General features: G+C 43.9%; 1 protein-coding gene and 1 pseudogene across 2 annotated transcripts in view; one reads left to right on the top strand and one right to left on the bottom strand.

The window, feature by feature from the left end:
- Mpv17l (Mpv17 transgene, kidney disease mutant-like) overlaps positions 1 to 22,395 on the bottom strand; it is a 46,459-nt gene that overhangs the window by 12,052 nt on the left and 12,012 nt on the right. The window contains exon 2 of one of the 2 annotated variants that reach the window (XM_030249342.1): positions 7,100 to 8,423. The exons of the other annotated variant lie outside the window; for it this stretch is intronic. The gene's annotated coding sequence lies outside the window, so the exon portion shown is untranslated. The remainder of the gene's footprint in view (positions 1 to 7,099; positions 8,424 to 22,395) is intronic. 2 annotated transcript variants of the gene reach the window in all.
- Positions 16,163 to 18,144, top strand: Gm15950 (predicted gene 15950; annotated as a pseudogene).

The following is a 22,395-nucleotide window of genomic DNA, read 5'->3' as shown; positions in this document are numbered from 1 at the left end:
TTGGGGGGGGGGATGGATATGGGGGACCTTTGGGATAGCATTGAAAATGTAAACGAGGAAAATACCTAATAAAAAAAATTAAAAAAAATTTTTCAAGATCAGCCTGGGCTACATGAAACTGTCTCCAGGAATAAATAAACAAATAAAATTCTTTTTTGTAATGTAGATAACACACTCTCAAGTCCTGAGGATTAAGATGTCTTTATTCAGCCCGCTATAACTCCTTCTTTCTTGAGTCTTCTCTGGCCTCACTTAATATAAACTCATCGTTTTAGCTGAAATTGCACTCCCTATTTCTCAACATGTTCAGCACATACAGATTAGAACTGAGCCCAGATGTGCTTACTAATTTTTTGATGTTTCATAATAGCAATAGTAACCCAAACTAAGACAAATTGGCACGAGGATTGGGGTACTGCTGTGACAGACCAGACCATGTTGCTTTGGGGAATACTGTTTAAAGACTTTGGAACTATGGGCTAGAAGAACCATCAAGTGTTGAGAGCTCAGCAAGCTGTTCTGTAGGCGCTTAGAAGAGTGTTGAACACTATGAAGATGATGAAGGCCTAGTTTGAGAAGTTCAGAAGAAAGCAAAGATTCTACTGGGCCATTTGTGTGAAGAATCTGTGTTTTCTGGTCAGCTAGAACCGAAGAATCAGCTGTGATTAGCATGCAAATAGAACCACTAAAGTAAAACCTTTGTTTTGTTGGGACTGTTAGGGTCCAGAAGTCACCTCACAAACCATACAAACACCAATCTCAGTCAGACAGGGATAGTTTATTGAGCACATGCCCCAGAACTGACTGATCAGGGCCATGGTTCATACTCAGTAACTGAATTGAGACATTAAATCAAGATCCAATAGGACTTCTTAAGCCTAAAATCTATAAACATCTGTGCTAAGTTATTCTACCAATCAGGATTTAGGGATGCAGGATTTCCTTAGAAACATTTATCCCACTCCCATTGGTTGGGGTATTCACCTGTAACAGGGGACTTGTCCTGCTGAACATTCATGTCTTAACTTGTTAATCAGGATGGGACCTGTCTTGTATAACATTCATGTCTTAACTTGCCAACCAGGATGTCAGTTATCAGGAAGGTCTTGAGAACTTATTCAACCTCTACTCAAAAGGAAAGTCTTATTTCAAATAACTTCTTATGATGTAGCAAAGTGTCTCTCTTATGTTGGAGTCCATCTCAGGAATAGTTGATAAAAACAAATACCATAAAAGCTTATGCTCAGGTGCAGGGAGTGCTGCTGGATGGTTAGTTTGGGTCCAAGGTTATTGTGGGTCACTATACAAAGCAGGTCTATTGATTTCTATCATGGTTGGTTTCCAAAGACACAAAACAGAATATTTAATCAACTTGGGCATGAGAAATTTTCCTAGATGACATGAAAAAGTTTCCTTATAATATAAGTAACAGCACAGAATGGCAGGCTATCTATGTAACAGTTACCTAGGTCTTAACATTCCATCTAGGCCTTAATATTTTACCTAGGCTTTTACAGGGACAATAGATGTTGATCAGCTGGAGCTGAACAATCAGCTTTAATTTAGTAGAGGCCAGTGTCATTGAGGTGTTGGAATCAGCACATGCAAGCTGTGTTCAGAGTAGACAAGGTTGTGCCTTGTGCTGGCAACCAAACTTGGTCATGTGTAAGAGTCTCCCAGATGTAACTGGTTTTGAAGGCATGAAGGGGTCATGGTGAACTCTAACGCTTGGCACTCTGACATCCCAGGAGAAGCCAACGGTGAAGGTACAGGCAGAATAGCAGTGGAAGTCTCATGACTGAAGAGGTCAGAGAGAAAATTTGAAGTTTGACATGATGAATAGAGCCCAAGAAAGACTATTTGTGAAAGTGAAGCCCAGTTGAGGCAGAAGATCCCAGAATTTGGAGATGCCAGTACTATGGTATGACCACCAAGAACAGTAGCAGCCAAAGAGTGGAACCTGTGTAAGCTTAGAACATAGATTGTATATACTGCAGAGGGCGGAGATAGAAAAGTGACCAAAACTTCTTGGAAGAGCCCAGATGATGCTGACTGAATCCCAAATATTGGATATTGAATTAGTTACACTGATGGGAGTGTGGTTTTGTTCTGTTCATATTATGACTGTGCCTTGGTTCTTCCCTCTTTGGATTAGAAAGTATTTAACATATTTTTGATTTTATAGGCATCGGCAGTTGAGGGACTTTGAATTTTTAAAAGAGATTTTGAGTGGAGATTTCCCTGCAGGCTCTACAACAGACAGGGAACAGATTATTAGGGTGAGGTAAGAATGAAACTCAGCTCAGCCTGATTTTATTGTAGGCAGTGCTAGACCAGGACTTCTAGAGTCTGGCCCAGATCTTGTACTTCAGACATGTTTAAGTACAGCATAATTTTGGAAAAAAAATGTTTACATAACAATTAACTCAGTCCCAATTGCACAACCATTTAATACATGTTTACAATGAGATTTTTTACAATGTACACCTGACTTCTTTCACAAGAATGTTTACTGTTGACTCAGAGATAGTGCCCAAAATTTAGGGTCTAGGGAGAATGACTGAGGCATGTTAGCGTCAGGATTGGCCTACCCTAAAAAACATAGAGGTGTATGAAGTGGAAACCTAATGGTTCTTTGGAAAGTCAGTTGGATGGTGTTTTTGGTGTTTTGCTGGAGCAAACAAGTGAAGGAACATTTAGCTGAAGTGAACACAAATGAAGGAGAGAGAGAGAGAGAGAGAGAGAGAGAGAGAGAGAGAGAGAGAGTGATATTGAGAGATAGTGGTGTATATGGCAGTTTCACCAGGACAGTTTTACAGAGACAGGTTACAGAGAGAACAAGCTAGAAGACAGAGAACAAAGTGAAGAACAATGAGCCAGAGAATGAGAATGAGCCAGAAGGTTAGAACACATCTCCAAAGTTAGTGTGAGGCCCGGCAGAACAATTCAGACAGAAGCCAAGACAAGCCAGATTGAATTAGTCATCTTGGAAGATTAGATTGTATGGAGGCTAGAAGCTTCCAGGCCTTGGGATATAGCTAGAACAGAGAAGGAAACACTCTGGGCTCAGTCCAAGCTGTGTGGTCACACAGCTTGGGTACAGCTCTCTTCTCAACCCTTCATCTGAGAAGTCACTTAGGATGTTGTAAAGCGTAAGTAATGTCACTTGTAAGAACAAATTTTATGGTCTAAAAGTAGTACTCAAGATTTACTGGAAAGGGTCTAGACTAAGTAAAAACACAATTTCTGGGAGATACAGACAGAGTCTGCCTCATCAGTCAGCAAGAAGCTATAAAACTGCATCATTCCTGGCATTCCAGGAAGAGCAGCTGTATACCTCATTACACTGAAGAGGTGAGTTATGTGTTTAACTGGCTGGCTTCTTCAGGGCTGATCTGTGTGCACAAGGCCTCTTTGCTGTATACAATACTGGCTTTGAAAAGACTTTAAATTTTTATAGAGACTAAAATTTTAAAGTGTTTGAATTTTGTAAAGACTATTGTATTTTTAAGTTTGCAATGTTTTAATATTTGTGAAAAATATTTATATTTACTAACATGAGATCTTTGGGATGAACCAAAAAAAAGGAAATATTATATTTTAAAAAGCATTATGTGTCAAGCTGACAAAGGGTCAATTGTACTCGATAATTTTATGTCAACTTAATACAAGCTAGTCATCTGACAGGAGGGAACTCTGAGAAAATACCTCCATAAGTTTGGACTGTTGCCAAGCCTGTAGAACACTGTCTTAATTAGCGATTGATGAAGGAGGGCCCAGCCCATTGTGAGTGGGATCATACCTGGGCTGGTAGTCCTGGATTCTATAAGCAAGCAAGCTAAACAAGCCATGCTGAGTAAGCCAGTAAGCAGAATCCTCCCATGGCCTCTGCATAAGCTCCCATCTCCATGTTCCCGCCACATCTGAGCTCCTGTCCTAACTTCCTTCAGTAATGGATTATGACTTTGGAAACATAAACCAGTTAAACTGTTCTTCCACAACTTGATTGTGGTCATGGTTTTTCATCACAGCAACAGTGACCACAGCTAAGATGCCAGGCATTTGGCCATTTGTGTACTCATTCATTCATTTAATACATATTTATCATCTACCATTGTAGGCCAAGCAATGATGCAGAAAGGATTTGTGTTTGTAGTAGCATTAAAAAATTGAATTCTTAAGTGGGTGGAAATTATTCTGATTTGTGAAAATAAATTTCTTCTAATTATTCCTACATAATTCTCTTAACCAAATTCACTAGCAAAAAAAAAAAAAAAGCAGAATTCAGCTCTTTGGGATGTATGTATATGTGTTTGTAGGTTTATGCACTTGTATGTCCGTGACCAGGTGAAGACAACAGGTATCGTCCAACTTACTTTTTGAGACAGAATTTCTCACTGAACTAGGAGCTCATTTACTCATCTAGGCTAACTGGACCGTGAGTTCCCAAGATCCTCCTGTCTCCCATCTCAAAGGCTGGAGCTAGAGACACACTTTACTTTGCCTAGCTTTATATGTGAGTGATGGAGATCTGATCTTACATCCTTATAATTGTGATGCATTTTATTGAGTGGGCTATCTCCCTTGCCCCAAATTCAGTTTTTGGAAAAGGACACTAAGGATTGCAATATGGGAGAGGGAATGGTTGTTAGGCAAAATAGAAGCTGTCACGTTTCCTTTATATTCAAATAATTTTTGGCATAATAATATCCCAGGAAATATCTAGAGCATACTTATTCTAAAGATCATCTGTCCAAAATGTAACAATAACTGAATATACTATATTTTTAATCTCTTTTGGTAAACTATAGAGGAATGGGACTAATGTTTGTTGGGAACCTAATGTCTGCACCCATTCCTTGCATCACTGGCCATAGACATCCATCAGGGCCAGGAGTTGATAACTGTCTGGAAACACAGATGCTCCCCAACATGTAAGATGTTATTTATCAAGCATGTCAGCCTATTTATTTGGTGTGAGTTGAAAGAAAGAGAAATGAATATTCTGTCGTCAGTGGATGTGCACGTGTCATTGTAAACTGCCTCTGCTGAAAAGCAACTGAAAAATTCAGTAGCTAAAGACAACCTATGAATCAAATAAATGTTAGAATACTCATAGGACTTTCATACTGAAGATATTTCAAGATCAATGTCTCCATTACATAGTGCTCTATAATCTGTGGAGCCCTCTGGCAGTAATAAAGAGACACATTCATGTGCCATTAAGGTCCCTTAGTGGTGGGTGATGGCTAGGATTGCAGAGGCCCACTGGAATGTAAGGGGGAGTTTTGTTAGGAACTCTTTCTTCGAGGAGTGAGCCATTAACATGGGAACAGAGCTTTCAATCTTGGATAACGTTAAAACACATTTAGACAGTTACAATGAAGCTTACTGAAGAGACTCTGTTGGCATTTAGTCTATGTTCCACCCCACAGTTACCTGGCAAGAGCCACGTGTGCCTTATTCACTATAAAAGGGGCTGTTTTGTCCCTCCTCTCTCTCTTGCTCTTGCTCTGTCCCCTTTCTTCTGCTCCCCCCTCTCTTCAAATGCTCATGCCCAACCTCTACTCCCCTATTCTCTCTTTCTCCGTCTTTCTCTGTCTCTACTCTCTTCCCTGTGCCCTGAATAAACAAACTATACTATACTGTTGTCATGTGGCTGTTCCCTTAGGGGTAAGGGATGCCTCAGCATGGGCCTACAGAGGCACCTCCTTCCCCCACACCTCACTGAACCTCCACCAAACATATTCTTTCTCTCTATTTTTATAAAACACAACAGACTCTAGCCAGCCCAGGCCTGGCAAACATGGTTCAGGCAAGCCCTGCCCTTCTCCCCAATCTCCTCTGCTTTGCCAAAGAGCATTTCTTAAGCTATCCCAGAAGTTCTAGTCCCTTATTTGTCCAGTTCCTCTTCTTGAGGCTGACCACCAAGGTCCAGCTATCAAAGTCTTGAAGTCCAGCAATTAAAAGCCCTGTTGGTTCACCTAATTAGCTTGCCCAATTAAAATTAACCACCTTATCCTAAAATGGGGTTTCTCCTTTTGCCTTTATAAACTGTGGTTTGCCTATGGGCCATGTCGGTCTTCTCTCTATCCAGAGGCAGGCCTTTGTCCTCTGGGACAAATATCCCTGCCCTCTTTCCAGTGTGACCTTCCTCCTCTCCCTCATCCTCTATATCTCCTGCCTTTGTCCCTTATTCACACTATTTGTAAAGTATATATATCAAATAAATCGGCATTGTCCTGAGAACTTGGTCTTGGAGGTCTTGAGTTGATATTAATCCTTTCACTTACAATAGCTGTCATTATTATTTCATTTTGTTTAAGTGTGTTGGAGCTTAATAAGAGCCACCCACTGGCCCAGGGTTTGAGAAGTAACTTCTCTTGCTAATGCTAAAGTCCGTTACTAACACAGAAAGATTATTGTGCCTAAATGGCATGTCTCCCCTCAGGAGAGGAGATGAAACCCAGGGAGAGCCCAAATGAGAGCTTTTGAAGCTGTTTCAGAAGTCACCAAGTTAAGCAGTACAGGCACCCCTACCATGAGCTAGACCCCTGCAGAACACTCTTGCTAATCATGCTACAGACAACCCTTCTGATGTAGCCCCAGATGACAACAGTTGCCTAAGAGGCAACCTTTGTCTATCTCAAACTGACTGAATCCACCGCACCTTTGCTTGGGCCTATTAAAGTATGTTCTGAGAGAGACTCTCTGAAAAGAGACTAGGGAGGGGGAGAGACAAAAATAATTTTAGGATAGGTTAGAGAAAAATACTAAGAACACCTGACCCAGGACAGCATGTAAGGGACAGAGCATGCCCAAAAGGAACCCTGGTCCATTATCTGACCCTGTCATCTGTGGTAGGATGTCTTCAAGGAATTTCTCTGCCACTGTCGGAACAGTCTCATGTTTGGTAGGAAACACTTCAGCCCAACCTGGAAAGGTGCCTGCAAACACCTGTACCTGTATTTTCCGGGCTTAACCTCAGTGAAATTGATTTCCCCCAAAAAACACCAGGTTGGGTGCCTCACAGCTGTGTCCCTTGAGTTGTGCTGTTCTTAGTTGCATTAGTGAGCTAGCAGGCTTGGTAGCTTCTTACCCGCGTTCTCGCGACCGGCCAGGAAGAACGCAGCAAACCGGAATCTTCTGCGGCAAAACTTTATTGCTTACATCTTCAGGAGCCAGAGAGCAAGAGAGCAAGAGCTCTATTGCTTACATCTTTAGGAGCCAGAGAGCAAGAGAGCAAGAGCTCTATTGCTTACATCTTTAGGAGCCAGAGTGCAAGAGCAAGAGTGCTTTATTGCTTACATCTTCAGGAGCAAGAAGCAAGAGCCAGAGCAAGAGAGAGAATGGCGAAACCCCGTCCCTTTTTAAGGAGAATTATTCTCCACCTAGGACGTATTACTCCCTGATTGGCTGCAGCCCATCGGCCGAGTTGTCGTCACGGGGAAGGCAGAGCACATGGGGTGGAAAACTACCCTTGGCACATGCGCAGATTATTTGTTTACCACTTAGAACACAGGATGTCAGCGCCATCTTGCAACGGCGAATGTGAGGGCGGCTCCCCACAGTAGCTGGCCACGATTTTATCAGTTTTGGAAGTGGAATCTTGGAACCTGAGCGCTGCATGACGGACGAATCAGATCCTGCATTCTCCAGGTGCTCATGTGAGTGGATTGTTGCATCTTGGTTAGGATTTGATCACCTAGATCAGCAGGCAGGATAAGCTGTCCTTCCACTGACTGCCACCTTCCCTCCAGGAACTGAGTCATGGGCAACTGCTTGATTCACCAGAGGTCCTCTGCTGTATATGTGGGATCAACTGGTAATTGAGAATCCTCCAAGTCTGGAAATGTGATGGCTAACAAGGGCTCTGCTTTCAGGGCTACTTCCTTAGCTGCTCAATCTGCTAAGTTAGTGCCTCTGGTGACTGGATCATCTCCTTTCCAATGCACTGGGCAGTGAGAAAGGCTAGTCTTTTGGAGAGCCAAAGAGCCATTAACAGGGCCAAGATTTTTTTTTTCTTACTTTTAATAATCTTTCCTTCTGCAGTCAACAGTCCCCTTTCTCTGTATATTGCCATGTGAACATGAACAATTGCAAAGGCATACTGACTGCCAGTGTAGATACTTAGCTTTTTGTCCTTTCCTAAAGTCAGAGTCTTTGCTAGTGCAACTGGCTCAGTCTGTTGAGCTGACGTTTCAGTAAGTAAAGCCTCTGCCCAGATGTTTTTTCTTTGACACTACCATCCTGCATGAAGCTGCTGCCATCAGCGAACCAGGTTACCTCTGCAACTAAGAGAGCAGTGTCTTGGAAGTCTGCTCAAGTGCCATGTACTTGTAACAGGATTTCCACACGGTCATGAACTGGTGTCTCCAAGCTGGGGTGGGCAGCAGAGTAGCAGAGTTCAGAGCAGCAGAGATCTGGAAGGAAATTCTGGTAGGGTTCAGAATAGAATCTGATAATGTGTCATGCAGGCATTACTAAGACAGTGGTCTGGAGGTTGCTTTAGGATTCCTTAGATAGCATGGGGAGAGGTAATAACAAGGGTTTGTCCCAAAGTCAGCTGATCTGCATCCTTCACCAGGAGAGCCACTGCTGTCACCATGTGGAGGCAGGGTGGCCATCCTGCAGCTACTAGATAGGACTTTTTGGACAGATAACCTACCAGGAAGCTCCATGGACCCAGATTTTGGGTTAGGATCCTTTTGGCTACTCCTTTATGTTCATCTATGAACACATAGAAGGGCTTAGATACATCTGGCAGTCCTAAGGCAGTGCTGACAAGAGGGTTTCTTTCAGTGTATCCAGGGCCTTCTGACAGGTATCAATCTATGTGAAGCCTGGCTGCTCTTGGTGGCTTCATATAGGAGTTTTGCCAACTTGGCAAACTCAGGGGTCCATCAGAAGCCCACCATCCCCAGGAATCCCCTCAATTCCCTTGTATTTTTGGGTGTGGATTTTCAGGATTGTTTCTTTTCTAGCTTGAGATAGCCATTTCTTACCTCCTCTTAGGATGTAGCCCAAATATTGCACCTCCTTTTTGTAAAACTGGGCCTTCTTGCTGATGCATGGTACTTAGAGTCTGTAGAAGTTGTTCAGTGCCTTTCAGGCATAGTTCCTGTGTGCTGGCTGCCATGAGCAAATCATCTACATATTGCAAAAGGGTTATTTGGGGGTACAGGGAATGAAATTTACCCAAGTCCTCATGCTAAGCCTTATCGAAGATGGTTGGAGAGTTCTTAAAGCCTTAGGGAAGCCAGGTTCAGGTTAGTTGTCCATTAATTCCTTTGCCAGCGTCATACCATTCAAAAGCAAAATCATCTTGAGTTTTGGGGGCTAAAGAAAGCATCCTTTAAGTATAGTACTGTATAACAAACATGGTCTGATGGTAGAGAACTCATTGAGGTGTATGGGTTAGGGCCTGAGGGGTGAATGTCCATCACGTGTTTGTTAACTTCTCTCAGATCTTTTACTGAATGGTAGTCATTGGAATTAGGCTTGCAGACTGGTAACAGGGGTGTATTCCAAGCTGACTGGCAAACTCACAAGACACACCCCCACCCCAGATCTAATAGTTGCCTGATTAGAGGCATGATCCCTTGGAGGGCTTCCTGCACTGGATCTGCCCCTGGTCTGAGCTCAGCAAAGGGGCAGTGTTTGGCTGCTAGTCCCATACTGCCTGTTTCAGCGCCCCACCTCCCCACCCCTGCCAGAAATCACCATAGCCAGGTCTTGATGTCATGGCTTGGTTCTCTGGGAGTCAGGAACAATCTGTATTCATCAGTCAGTCCATAGTCAGCACTGGAGTGGGATGCGATGTTCCATTTAATGCTTTGGCTCCTTCAGGGGTAAAATGTATCTGCATACCCATCTTGGTTAATAAGTCACACCCAACAGTGGGTATGGGTTAAAGATTACTAGAAAAGAGTGGGATACTCCGTCCATACCAAGGTTCCAGTAGTCCATGCATACTGGTTCATCCCTGTAGCGTCCTATATCAAAGATGTCTTGGAGAAGGACTGAGTGCTGGGCTCCCATGTCCACCATAGATTCTGTGGGCTTCCCTTCCACCTTAAGGGTGACCCTGGGCTTGGGGAGGGGAACCAAGCCCTGTTCTCCCTAGTCACTGTTTCCTTGATTGCCATAGTTGTCACTGTCTCTCTAGGCCTTCCCTTCTTGGGACATTCTTTGGCCCAATGGCCTTCTTCTTTACAATAGGCACATTGATTTTTTGCTTAGCTGGGGGTGGATGTCCCCCTTTTTTGGTCCTCCCTTACTGTTATCTGATTTAGCAGGTGGGCTTTCTTCCAGTCCCTGTCTAATATTATATACCTTGGCCATACTGGTTGGCTTGCAAGCTGTAGCAGCCTTAAAACACTTCACCCTCCTAACCCTGAAATAGTCTGGCAATAAACAAGGAAGTTTCCCTTTATCATCAGCAGTATTTATAATCCCAATCAGGGCAAATGGTGAGGAACACCCCCCCCATTAATTCAAATTGGGTGGGTGGTAGGAACCCCAGTGTCACCAGGAACCAACCTCTGTCTGGATTCTCTCTCTCTTCTGATGTAAAAAGGACCTGTAAAAGGTGCTGGCAGTCATTCCAAGTAGGTTGATGGGTAAAAAGGACAGTTTCTAGCAGTGCTATCAAGACACAGGGGTTATCTGAAAAGGGGGCATTCTGCAATTTTCAATTATATAAGTCACTAGTAGCAAAGGGCCAATAGAGATGAGGCTGGTTGCCCTGGTCATGGGAGGGGGCAACAGCTCCCAGGGGGAGAGCTGTAGAGTTGGACCCAACTGTTCGTTCTTCTGGTGTGCCACCCTTTCTACTCTGTGTTCTCTAGAGGGTCCCAGCTCCTCTGCCCAGGGTGTGTGTGTGTGTGGGGGGGTGTGCTCTGTAGCCAGGGCCAGGGATTCTGGTGAAGCTCCTTATTCTATGGTAAAGTCCTGTACAGGCTGGGAAGGGGATTGATGGGGGGGGGGGGGGAGTGGAAGAGATGAAGTCTCCATCTTTCCTTTTCTAAGCTTCACTGACAAATTGTGTCTGTGGACCTTGACCTCCTTAAAATGCCCTAAAGACCAAGTCGATTGGGATAGAAATCATCTGTCCCTTTCCTTCTGTTTTAGTCACAGAATAGTACAGATGCCACACACAAAATAGCCACAAAGGAGTAGTAAAGGCTAGCCAACAGATTCCTCTGCTTGTATGAAAGAGAAAACAAAGATAGGACAGTGGCTGGGAGCCATGTAGCAGGGTTCCATGCCTGCTCCATCCTTCCCAGAAATGAACACAAACGACACTCCTTCCCTTAGGGGCTCAGGAATGTCTTCTAATCTCCCATGGCTACAACCCTTCAGCATGTCCACTGAAAAGGGGTTCTTGTCTGCTTTAGTCATCTCCTGCCACAATGAAAATCCAACATCTAAGGCACACAAACACAAGTCTGACAGATATGGCAGTGACACAAAGACCAACAATGAGACTTTTTCTAACCAGCCCACCTTCCAGCCATTCAGTGAATCCTGGAGGTCTTGGATTCCTAGTCAATGCACCAAGATATTATGCCCAAGTCGTGGGATCCCGAAGACCACCGATGAGCCAATTCTGATGCAAACATATATGGGTCCTGTCTTAGTCAGGGTTTCTATTCCTGCACAAACATCATGACCAAGAAACAAGTTGGAGAGGAAAGGGTTTATTCGGCTTACACTTCCATACTGCTGTTCATCACCAAGGAAGTCAGGACTGGAACTCAAGCAGGTCAGAAAGCAGGAGCCAATGCAGAGGCCATGGAGGGATGTTCTTTACTGGCTTGCCTCATCTGGCTTGCTCAGCTTGCTCTCTTATAGAACCTAAGACTACCAGCCCAGAGATGGTCCCACCCACAAGGGGCCTTTCCCCCTTGGTCACTAATTGAGAAAATGCCTTACAGTTGGATCTCATGGAGGCATTTCCTCAACTGAAGCTCCTTTCTCTGTGGTAACTCCAGCTGTGTCAAGTTGACACAAAACTAGCCAGTACAATTGACCCCTTGTCAACTTGACAGACAAACACATCACTAGTAAGCCTCAACTCTTACAATCTTATTCATCCCCAATATCTAAATAACTTTAAAAGTCCCACAGTCTTTACATATTCTTAAAATTTCAAACTCTTTAAAATGTCCATCTCTTTTAAAATCCAAAGTCTTTTTACAATTAAAAGTCTCTTAACTGTGGGCTCCACTAAAACAGTTTCTTCCTTCAAGAGGGAAAATATCAGGGCACAGTCACAATCAAAAGCAAAAGTCAATCTCTAACCGTCCAATGTCTGGGATCCAACTCACGATCTTCTGGGCTCCTCCAAGGGCTTGGGTCACTTCTCCAGCCAGGCCCTTTGTAGCACACACGTCATCCTCTAGGCTCCAGATGCCTGTACTCCACTGCTGCTGCTGCTCTTGGTGGTCATCTCATGGTACTGGCATCTCCAAAACACTGCATGACCCCTTCAGTCCTGGGCCTTCAATTGCAACTGAGGCTGTACCTTCAGCAATGGCCTTCCATGGCCTCTCACAGTGCCGAGCCTCAGCTGCTTTGCGTGACCCCTTCATGCCTTCAAAACCAGTACCACCTGGGTGACCCTTACATATTACCAAGTCCTGCTGCAGCAGGAGTACAACCTTGGCCATCTCTGGAACACAGCATCTTTGTGCTTTCAGAAAACACTTCCCAGAAGATGTCACCTCAATGATGCTGGTCTCTTCTTAATCACCGCTAATTTCTTAGCTCCAGCTAACCAGCATCAATAGTCCCAGTAATGCAAAGTTTTTGCTTTGGTAGTTCTGGTATCTTGTTAATCACAGCTGATTCTTCAGCCCCAGCTAACCAGAACTACAGAATCTTCACATTCAAAACAGCAATGGCCCTGAAAAGAGTCTTTAATTTTCCCTCTGAAATTTCACAAACCAGACCTCCATCTTCTGCAGTGTTCTCAACATTATCTTCCAAGCTCCTACACAACATCTGACAGAGCTCTTAACAACGGATGGATCTTTAAGCCCAAAGTTCCAAAGTCCATCCACAGTCCTCCCCAAAACATGGTCAGGTTGTCACAGGAATACCCCACTCTGCTGGTACCAATTTGTCTTAGTCAGGGTTTCTATTCCTGCACAAACATCATGACCAAGAAACAAGTTGGAGAGGAAAGGGTTTATTCGGCTTACACTTCCATACTGCTGTTCATCACCAAGGAAGTCAGGACTGGAACTCAAGCAGGTCAGAAAGCAGGAGCCAATGCAGAGGCCATGGAGGGATGTTCTTTACTGGCTTGCCTCATCTGGCTTGCTCAGCTTGCTCTCTTATAGAACCTAAGACTACCAGCCCAGAGATGGTCCCACCCACAAGGGGCCTTTCCCCCTTGGTCACTAATTGAGAAAATGCCTTACAGTTGGATCTCATGGAGGCATTTCCTCAACTGAAGCTCCTTTCTCTGTGGTAACTCCAGCTGTGTCAAGTTGACACAAAACTAGCCAGTACAGGTCCTTATCTCAAAAAAAAAAAAAAAAAAAAAAAAGCTAGAGGCTAGAGAGATTGCTCGTGATTAACAACACTGGTTGCTCTTGCAGAGGACTCATGTACAATTCCCAGCACCCAAATGACACTACCAACTGTAAATTCAGTTTCAGGTGATCTAATGCCTCCTTCTAACCTCCATGGGCACCAGTCATTCAAGTGTTTCATAGACATACATGCAGGAAAGCACCCATACACGTAAAATAAGTACATATGATAACATAGAATTCATCTCTTCCTCCCACTCCCTCTGTATTACCCTCTTTTCCTTCTCAAATTACTGCCCCCCCAACACGCACTGTTTTTCCTCTTTCCCCCTTCATAGCACCTGTATTCTACTATCTTCCTTTCTATAGCTTCTTTTCCCTCCTTCCCTCATGGTCCCTTTAAACTTTCCAGGCTCTTGCAGTTACTCTGGGTTATATACTCAAATCTAGAGATTTAGAGCTAGGATCCTGCCACAGACTGGACTCAGTCAGTCCCTCAACCCGAGGGAATTTCAGGGTTCCAGTGCTCAGATGGACAAGGAGTCGGTGGGGTGACAAACAGACACGGACACCAGAGAGAGTGCTGTATCTGAATGTAATTTCTCAAAGTAAGCATCAGACTTATAATACAGAAGAAAACAAGGAAGTTAGGTGACACATCAGCCAAGGTACATTGAGGTTACCTGATGCTTAATGACTCTTTACACAAAACAGAAGAATGCATGCATAAAGACTAGCAGGAACTAGGCAATGTAACAACTGAGGCAAAGTCTGTCCTCTCTAAGGTCAGCTATATTCTTAGAAGCCAGGTGTGAGGTCGTTACGCTCCCAGGGCTTTCACACCCAAGCCATAGTTCTAATTCTGATTTACTGTTTAACCCACCATCAGCCAGCTCTTAGTAAATACCTAACTATGCTATTCCTCTGGGCTAGTGAAAGTATGTGCTAGGGAGTTCTGCTCTAGCTAACCTTCTCATGAATAATGCGATACTCTAAAACCACAGCCCGACCTACTTCCTAAATCATTGAAAATTCCTGTTTATGGGAGTGACTCGGCTGTTATTCTAAGTGATTTTGTGGGGGGCTTTCTTCTACTAAGTAAAGTAGTCTGCCATACATAACTATAGTAAGAATTCTAAACTTACTTTGCTAAGCTTACCTTGAAATTTCTAACTATGTAGTAGATAGTAATGCCTGATTTCTTTCACTCTTTCAATACTGGAGGCAATTCGTCTGAATAGGTAACATTGTTACTAAATTCCAAGCCCAGGGTAGGCTCAAGGACTGCCTAGGACATTGGTGAAGGCTAGGAAGCAAAGTTCAATCTAACTTAGGTATTTGTCAAATCATTGCTTGGAGGCACCTATAATAAAACAATACTGAAAGAAAGCACACAGAATCATTTATCGACTGACACAAGGACAAATTTGGAGCATTTGTGCTATGGGATGCCAAGGCTCCAGGAGACTAGTTTCCATGAAACTTTTTGCCTCAGAACTGCATCCAAGCTTTGGGCCTGTCACGTGGTTTTCACTGGAGTGGATGTGGCAGGATCCACATATAAGAGAGAACATGTCTTTCTGAATTTGGATTACTTTCATTCACTTATATTGTGGTTTAAATATGACTGGCACTACTACTTGGTTGTAGTTTGTATGGCCTTGTTGGAGGAAGTGTCACTATGGTGGTAGGCATTGAGACCCTCCTTCTAGCTTCCCATGAAACAGTCTTCTCCTGTTTGCTCTCATAACAAAATGTAGAACTGGAGGTACTGGAGGCTCCTCCAGCACCATGCCTACCTAGACTAAACCTCTGAAACCTGTAAGACAGCCCCAATTCCTTGGTCATGGTGTCTCTTCACAGGAATGGAAACCCTAACCAAGACAACTTACCTATAAATTTCATTCTTTGTTGGGCCTTATTCGGCCAGATACTGAGGCCTTGTGAGGAAGCTTGAGCCTTTGCTGGAGTTTAGAGACCTGTCTTTGAATATGACCTCCTTAAGCCTGCCTCTTCCTAGCTACCGCTGATGTGTCAATTTCTTATAGGTCCCGTCATCTCACACCACCCCATACATCACCGTGGGCAGGGCGAGGCAGAGCAGGGCGGCTGCCTCACCTCAGTGCATACCATAGGGACCGTTCTCTCTGCCCAGGTACTCAGTGCTCAGGGTGGCAGACTGGGCACAACCTGGTCAGGCTCCCATGGACCTCCTGCACTGCTGGCTCTTTCAGATGTCTTCCTCATGCTGTACACCTCTGTGGGGCAGCAGTCCCCTGAGATCCAGGTTCCCACCAGGATCATCACATCACCTCGAACATCCAAACCTAAGGCATCAAATTCGGGAAACAAAAAGAGCCAACTTTGCCAATACCAGCTTTCCCTGGCCATTCAGAAGGACCATCGCTTTCGGGGCCTGTTTGATCCCTCCACCCCAGTGCTGCTGTGGGACAACCTCTTCACTCAAGAGCTGTGGAGTAATCTGTGCCAGCACAAAGTCCCCAATGGAGGTTAGGGCCTTTCCCACAAAGTCATTGCCTCTACCCTGAGACTCCTGAAAAATCCAGAGCACAGAGCTGTTTGATGCCTCCAGGAAACTACCTCTAAGCTGTAATCGCTGTGCCATGGTGGCTACCAACACCTGTGGGACTACTGAGGAATACTGCTTGCAGACTGGTGTGACCGGAGTCAACAAGTCCTGTCACTGTGCAACGTTGGCCAACACCACCTACAACCTTCCTAACCGACTACAACAAACAGGCCAATGCCACCTAGTGGCAAAGCCAGACTATGCTGGCCAGGGTACAGTACCACAACTCCATCAACCTCATGCTACATCTGGGAAAGGCTTGTGATGTCACTTACGTGGGCCTCAAGTTCCACACCAGCTGCCCAGAGAATTTCGCCATTCATAAGCACACTGGGGAAGACAGGCCCTGGATTCCTTCAGTGGGTCCTGTAAGAACACATGCTCAAAGGCTAACCGTGGCTTCATCAGGACAGGAGGCGACGAGCAACAGGCTTTGTGTGCTGATAAATTCAATGACATTTCCCGACTCACCGGTGGCAACATGGCCTTTTCAACTCTGGAAGGAAGGCCAAGTGCCTACAACTCTGACAACAGACCCGTACTACAGGAATGGGTAATTGCCACTGACATCAAAGTGACACCTTTGAAGATGAAGTGTTTAATGACCCCAAAGTTCTCCAAACATTATTATTATACAATCTCAGACTTTGCTGTGGGTGGCAGGTGTAAATATAACGGACATGCCAGTGAGTGTATAAAGAAAGAGTTTAACAAACTCGTATACAACTACAAACAACACATACGGAGTTGACTTGGCAGGTGTAATATATAACAGACTTGACAGTGAGTGTAAAAAGACAAACTCGTATACAACTACAAACAACACATATGGAACTGACTGTGAAAAGTGCCTGTCTTTCTTCAATGACCAGCTGTGGAGGAGGGCAACTGCTGAGAGTGCCAGTGAGTACTTTCCTTGTGGCTGCAATGGCCCATCCCAAGAATGCCACTTTGACCCTGAACTATACCGTTCCACTGGACCCGGTGGCCACTGTACCAACTGCCGGGATAACACAGATGGTGTCAAGTGCAAGAGATGTTGTGAGAACTCCTTTTGCCTTGGGAACACTAAAGCCTGCTCTCCGTGCAACTACAGCCCTATTGGTTCTCTCAGCACAGTGTGACAGTTAACAGCAGGTGCAGCTGTAAGCCCAGAGTGATGGGTGACAAGTGTGACCATTGCCAGCTTGGGTTCCATTCCCTCACTGAGGCAGAATACAGGCCATGCCCCTGCGATCCTTCTGGCAGCAGAGATTAATATAATGTTGAAACAGGGAAATGTGTTTGCAAAGAAAACATTGAAGGCTTCAGCTGTGAGAGATTCAAACCTAGATTTTAAAATCTGGAGTCATCTAATCCTAAGGATTACACACCCTGCTTCTGCTTTGGATATTCTTCTGTGTACACAAATGACGTTGGCTATAGTGTCTATGACGTCTCCTTGACCTTTCAGATTGATGAGGATGTGTGGCATGTGGAATGTAGAAATGGCTCGGAGGCATCTCTGTCTCTCAAGTGGTCTTCAGACAGGCAAGATATCGCCGTGATCATAGACAGTTACTTTCCTAGATACTTCATCATCCCTGCAAAGTTCCTGGGCAACTAGGTCCTGAGTTACATTAAGAACCTTTTCTTGGGGGCTGGAGAGATGGCTCAGCAGGTAAGAGCACCCGACTGCTCTTCCAAAGGTCCTTAGTTCAAATCCCAGTAACCACATGGTGGCTCACAACCATCCGTAACAAGATCTGACTCCCTCTTCTGGTGTGTCTGAAGACAGCTACAGTGTACTTACATGTAATAAATAAATAAATCTGAAAAGAACCTTTCTTCTCCTTCCGAGTGGACAGACAGAAAACACTTGCCTCTCTTGCAGAGGACCTTGTCCTTGAAGGAACTGGCTTGAGAGTATCCATGCCCTTGATTGCTCAGGGCAACTCCTACCCTAGCAAGACCACTGTGAAGTACATCTTCAGGCTCCATGAAACAAGAGATTACACTTGGATTCCCACTTATCTTCAACACCTCAGGGGTCACCAAAACCTCCCAGGCTTTTTGTCAAAGGGAAACAGACTGGCTGACCAGGCGGCATCCGGACTTCAATGTCAGAGGCCACCTGCTTTCACCTCTTGACCTGTACTAACTGGAGAGGCCTCCATCATAGGTTCCCTCATATTCCAGACAAAGATCTTAAAAAGATTGTCCACACATGCAAGTCCAACCTTTCCTCCAGGCTTTGGGGAGCAATCCCTGTGGACTTCAATCCAACCATTTATGGCATATAGATATCACTCATTATTGTTCTGGAAAGCTTAAGTATGTTTTTGTATCTGTTGATTCCTGTGCCTCCTGGGCTTCTGCACATACTGGAGAAAAGCCAAACATGCCATAAGTCATATACTCCAATGCTTTGCTATTCTTGTATTGCCTGATCAGATAAAAACTGATAATGGATCCTGCTTTATAAGTCAGGCCTTTTTAGGGTTTTTAGGGATGTGGAAAATTACTCACTCAACAGGGATTCCATATAATCCCAGGGGATAAGCCATTGTAGACCGCTATAACCAAGTCCTTAAGACTCAATTACAAAAACAAAAGGGGGAGTCTCTACTCCCACATGATCAACTGAAAAAGGCACTATTTACCATAAATACTTTAAATTTTTCTACAGAAGATCCACATCTGTCCCTATTTCAAAAACATTGGTCTTCATCAGTTTCCTAAAGTTCCATTTGGGTAAGGTGGAGACACCCACTGATCGGAGCTTGGAGAGGACCAGACCTGCTCTTGACGGCGGAAGAGGGTTTGGTTGCGTGTTCTCCCAAAATGAAAAAAGCCCAATCTAGATACCAGCCAGAGACATAAAATGCTTGCTCCAACAGGGGGATGATAATCACTCCAAGGAAATTCCAAACCCTGAGAGCCCTCCTTCTGCTTCCTCCACAGATTTATCAAGAAAAAAGAACGGAGATATCCCTGTCAGTGTCAATGAAGATCCTCCAAAAGATTGATTGGAGAGTCAATGATCCAAGAAGACTTAGAGGAGGAGTTTCAAGACAACCCACTGTGGACTGGCCTCCATGGCTTTCTGCCTTACCTACTTCCCCTCCTTGATCCCTTCCTCTTTCTCCTCCCTCTCATGGTGGGGCAAGATCACACAATCCTTCCAACAGCGTCTAGAGGTAATTAGGCTTCATCAGGTCAAGGTTCAGTATCAAAGGCTCAAGTCCCAAGAGCCAAGGAAGCCAACATATAATTAGCCCTCAGAATATGAGTGACCCTCTCAGGCTCTCCACTTGACCAATGACAGGTAAGACCTCAGACCTAAGACATGGATCACTCTCCATGAGCCAGAGTGCTACATGGTATCCAGAGACAGATAAGATTCCCAGGCGGAGGACAACTTAAGACAGGAGCCATGTGATCTGCTCATAAAAAGAAAAAAAAGGGGGAGATGTTGGGCCTTATTTGGCCAGATACTGAGGCCTGTTGAGGAAGCCTGAGCCTTTGCTGGAGTTTAGAGACCTGTCTTGTTCACTTCCGTACACGACCTGCTTTAGCCTACCTCTGCCTAGCTACCGCTGATATGTCAATTTCTTATAGGCCCCGTGGGGTCACCCCACACTCCTCATCATCTCATACCATCCCATACATCATCTCACCCCATACCCTTTGTCACTCTTCCCCACCCCCTATGTCATCTCACCTCACCAAAAATGCCCACTTCCTTCCTCAAGCCTATATGAACAAAAGAGTGATAGAATAAAACGAGTCCCTACTTTGACAGACTCCCAGCCCTGGGTGTGTTTGTTTTGGGCTGAGACAATCATCATCCTTCTTCAGCTCGGGAAGGATTTGGCTGGACAAGGTTCTCTCCTCTCAGCCTAGACCTGCCGGCAGAAAGCCAGCAATTCTTCTTTACAGCTGAATAGAATTCCATTGTGTAAGTGTATCATAATTTCATTATCCAATCATTAGCTGATACTTAGACTGATTTCATCTCTTAGTTGTTTTGAACAGAGTAGCAATGAATATGGCCAAGCAGGTATCTCTGTAGTTTGATAAATAAGTTTTTTAGATATATGCTGAGGGGTGGTATAGCTAGCGTCTATGGTAGATCTAATTTTAGTTGTTTGAGAACTCTGTAGACTGATTTCCAGGGTGGCTGTAGCAGTTGATAGTTCCATCAATAGTGGATGAGACTTCCCTTTTCCTCACTTTCACAAGCATTTGTTGTCAGTTGTTTTCTTGATCTTTGCCATTTTGGCTGGAGAAGCTGAAATTTCAAAGTAGTTTTAACTTGCATTTCCCTGGTTGCTAAGGATATTGAACACTTTTAAAGATATTTTTTAGCCATTTTTATTTCTTCTTTTAAAAATTCTCTGTTCAGATACATAACCCCTTTTGTTGTTGTTTGTTTTTTGGCATTTGAGACAGGGTTTCTCTTTGTGTAGTCCTGACTGCCCTGGAACTCTTTCTGTAGATCAGGCTGGCCTTCAATTCACAGACAAGTGCTGGGATCAAAGGCATGTGCCACCATGCCCAGCTATAGTCCATTTTTTAATTGAGCCTTTTCTTCTTCTTCTTCTTCTTCTTCTTCTTCTTCTTCTTCTTCTTCTTCTTCTTCTTCTTCTTCTTCCTTATCTTTGGTTTTTTAGTTCTTTGTATATTCTGGGTATTAATTCTCTATTGGATGTAGAGCTGGCAGAGTCTTTCTCATTCTGTGGGCTTCCTCATTTGACAGATTGCTTCCTTTATGTATTAAGTGTTCTCTAAGAATTGATAGACTGAACACATGCACACAATTTAATAGACTGGCTTACTGTAGTCTGAGTAGTCCAGCAATGGCTGTCCTACAGAAAAGCCAAGGATCTGTTAACTGTTTCGGTCTACGAGAATGGACGTCTCAGCAGTCCCAATCTGCTGAAGAATAATATGGTCCAAGTGGTTGAGTAGCCTGAACCTTTTGGAGAGCTTTCTCCTGTTCTAGACACCACAAAACGCTAGCATTTTTCTGAATCACTTGGTATATGGGTCAAAGTAACACACTGAAGTAAGGAATATTATGTTTCCATAATCCAAATAAGTCCCTTGAATTTTATTTGGATTTATTTCCTACCATCTGAGGCACAAATGCCTTTACTTGGTCAAATCAGCATGATGTCATCCAAGTAGTGGGCCAGTATGATCTGTTTTGGGAGAGACAGATAATCAAGATCCCTTTGAACTGAGTTATGACATAGGGCTGAGGGTTAATAGACTCTTGAGGTAAAACTGTAAAGGTATATTGCTAGATTTGCCAGCTGCAGGTAAACTGCTTCTTGCCATCCTTGTGAAAAGATACCCAGAAAAAGCATTTGCTAGATCAATAGCTCCATATCACGTAGCAGGAGAGATGTGCTAATCTGCTCAAATAAGGATATCATATCTGATAAATCAGCTTCAGTCACTGCTTGTTAAAGTTTTCAATTGTTACCTGTCATTCTCCTCTATCCATCTATTTTCTACATTGGTCTGATAGGAGAACAAAGAGAAATGTAGGAACCACCACCCCTGTGTTTTTCAAGTCCCGGATGGTGGCACTAATCTCTGCACTTCCTCAAGGGATGCAACACTATTTTTGACTTACTATTTGCCTTTGCAGAGGCAACTCCAATTGCTTCCATTGGCCTTTTCAACCATGATAGCCTTCACTTCACAGGTCAGGGAACCTATGTGGGAATTCTGCCAACTTCTAAGTATAGCTATCCCACTTATACATTCTGGAACTGGGGAAATGACTACAGGATGAATTTCAGGATCCACTGGACCCACAATAAGTTGGACTTTAGCCAAAACTCTATTAATCCCTTGACCTCCAAGCCCCTACTTAAACTGGAGGGCCACAATGTTTTGGGGAGTCTACTGGAATCATCAATTCAGAACAAATATCACATACAAAAAGTCTGTACAATAGCTTTTTTGTTTTATGACAATCAATTATTGACCTAATTTCTGAGCAGATGAAGTCCTACTCAGAAAGCCCTTTCGTGTACCTGTATGTTATAGAGTAATGGCTCTATTTTCTTTTAGCAGTTTCAATATTTCAGGATATAAACTGATATATTTGGTTCGTTTGGAATTGGATTTGTGAAGGGTTATACAAGTAAGTCTAATTTCATTCTTCTGCTTATGGACATTCAGTTCTTCCAACATAATTGGTAAAAGATGCTGTCTATCCTCCAGTGCATATTTTTGGCATCTTTGCCAAGAATCAGATGACTG

Source organism: Mus musculus, chromosome 16, assembly GCF_000001635.26.
Source record: "Mus musculus strain C57BL/6J chromosome 16, GRCm38.p6 C57BL/6J".
Taxonomy (NCBI): domain Eukaryota; kingdom Metazoa; phylum Chordata; class Mammalia; order Rodentia; family Muridae; genus Mus; species Mus musculus.
The sequence above is the reverse complement of the archived record's forward strand: the minus strand, read 5'-3'. Positions and strand labels throughout refer to the sequence as shown.